Source organism: Octopus bimaculoides, chromosome 3 (assembly GCF_046866305.1).
Source record: "Octopus bimaculoides isolate indiv1 chromosome 3, ASM4686630v1, whole genome shotgun sequence".
Lineage (NCBI taxonomy): Eukaryota > Metazoa > Mollusca > Cephalopoda > Octopoda > Octopodidae > Octopus > Octopus bimaculoides.
In genome coordinates, this window is record NC_142930.1 from 129,260,726 (window position 1) to 129,263,077 (window position 2,352).

Sequence of the window (2,352 nt, forward strand, 5' to 3'; positions counted from 1 at the left end):
CTCCACTATTTCTCTCTACATAATCTTTGTCCGTCTTTTACGTTTACCTCGCCCCCCTAATTACGCCTGATCGATGTATTTGCCACACTACCTCCCAAACTGTAATCATAACCACTACCAGAATCACCACCACCCACACACTCCTACAAACTTTATCACACACACACACACTATCTCAGTTATCGCAACTACGACCTCGACCACAACCACGGACTACAACTATAACCACTACTACTACCATTATCACACCACTACCACCACCATGACCATCACCAGTGCTCGACCACTATAACACGCACACACACACATACTACTACCGCCACATCGCTATACTCCACCCCCTCTATATCACTTCCAACACACCATCATCACTACCACAACTACCACCACAACAACCACTGAGTCCGTAACTACAACTATCACTGTAACCACTACTGCAACCAGTACCACCACAACCAGTACAACCACCACTACTACGACCACTCTATCACTACCATCACCACCCCCGCTACTACCACCTACCATCACACGCACACATCCAATGCCAGCCTGCACAACTGCCATCAACATCATCCCCACTCCCCCACTCCATACATTATTCAATTTTAATGTAAGGTTTTAGTCTACAAATTTATTGATGTTCTTCTTTACCATTCCTTATTTGCTTATTTTTGTTGTAGGGGCTTTTCTTTATTTCTATTTCCTTTTTTTTACTTTTTGGTGAATCCACGGAATTTCATTTTCTCGACAAGTTTCTTTGTTAGTATCTTCCGTTTACACATATACTTACGAATACATACATACATACATACATACATACATACACACAAACACACACACACACACACATATATATATGTATGTATCTCTCTCTCTCTCTCTCTCTCTCTCTCTCTCTCTCTCTCTCTCTCTCTCTCTCTATATATATATATATATATATATATATATATATATATATAGGCGCAAATGTCGTTATGTGGTAAGAAGTCTACTTCCCAACCACAAGGCTCCGGTTTCAGTCCCCCTGCGGGCCACTTTGAGCAAGTGTTTTCTACTATAGCCTTGACCTGACCAAAGCCTTGTGAATGGACTTCGTAGATGGAAACTGAAAGAAGCCCATCGTGTATATATATATATATATATATATATATATATATATATATATATATATAGTGGAGGCGCAGTAGCCCAGTGGCTAGATCACCGGATTCGCAGGTTCGCGGTTTCGATTCCCAGACCGGACTCTGTGAGTGTTTATTGAGCGAAAACATCTAAAGCCCCACGAGGCAGGGGTGTGGGGGGTGAACCCTGCTGTACTCTTTCTTCCTGTTTCTGTTGTACCCATATTTCGAAGAGCCGGCCTTGTGACACTCTGTATCACGCTGAATCTCCCCGAGAACTACGTTAAGTGTACACGTGTCTGTGGAGTGCTCAGCCACTTGCACGTTAATTTCACGAGCAGGCTGTTCCCTTGATCGCATCAGCTGGGACTCTCGTCGTTCTAACCGACGGAGTTCCACGATTATATATATATATATATATATATATATATATATATATATATATATATATATATATATATACATACACACACACTTACACACGCACACACACACGTTATATTTCGTCTTTTTATACGTCATTGCCTCTGTGAGGCCCATCGTTCGAAGGTCACGCTTCACCACCTCATCACATGTCTTCCTGGCTCTCCTTCTCTCACGGGTTCCTTCCACTGTTAGGGAGTGACAATTTTTCACACAGCTATCCTCATCCATACGCAGCACATGACCATACCAGCGCAGTCGTCTCTCTTGCAACCACATCTGATGCTTCTTATGTCCAACATTTCTCTCAGGGCGCTTACACTCTGTCGTGTGTCCACTGCACACTGACATTACACATCCAGCTGACCATACTAGCTTCATTTCTTTCAAGCTTACGCATGTCTTCAGCAGTCACGGCCCATGTTTTACTGCCGTGTAGCATAGCAGTTCGCACACATGCATCATGCAATCTGCCTTTCACTCTGAGTGAGGGGCCCTTTGTCACCAGTAGAGGTAGGAGCTTTCTGAACATTGTCCAGGCTATTCTCATTCTAGTGGCAACGCTCTCCGAGCATCCACCCCCACTACAGACTTAGTCACCTATCAATTACTTCTAGTTTCTCCCACTGGCATATGATGCAATCATTTTTCTGAGCATCTGTGGTGTTTATTGCCCCAGTGCATCTACCGCACACAAAAGTTACCTTCCCGGTTAACCTTCCTTTGATATTGCTGCACCTCTTATGCGTCTATAGCCTTCACTGGGTACATCTTATGGAGTTTCTACCTACACCTTTACTACAGATCG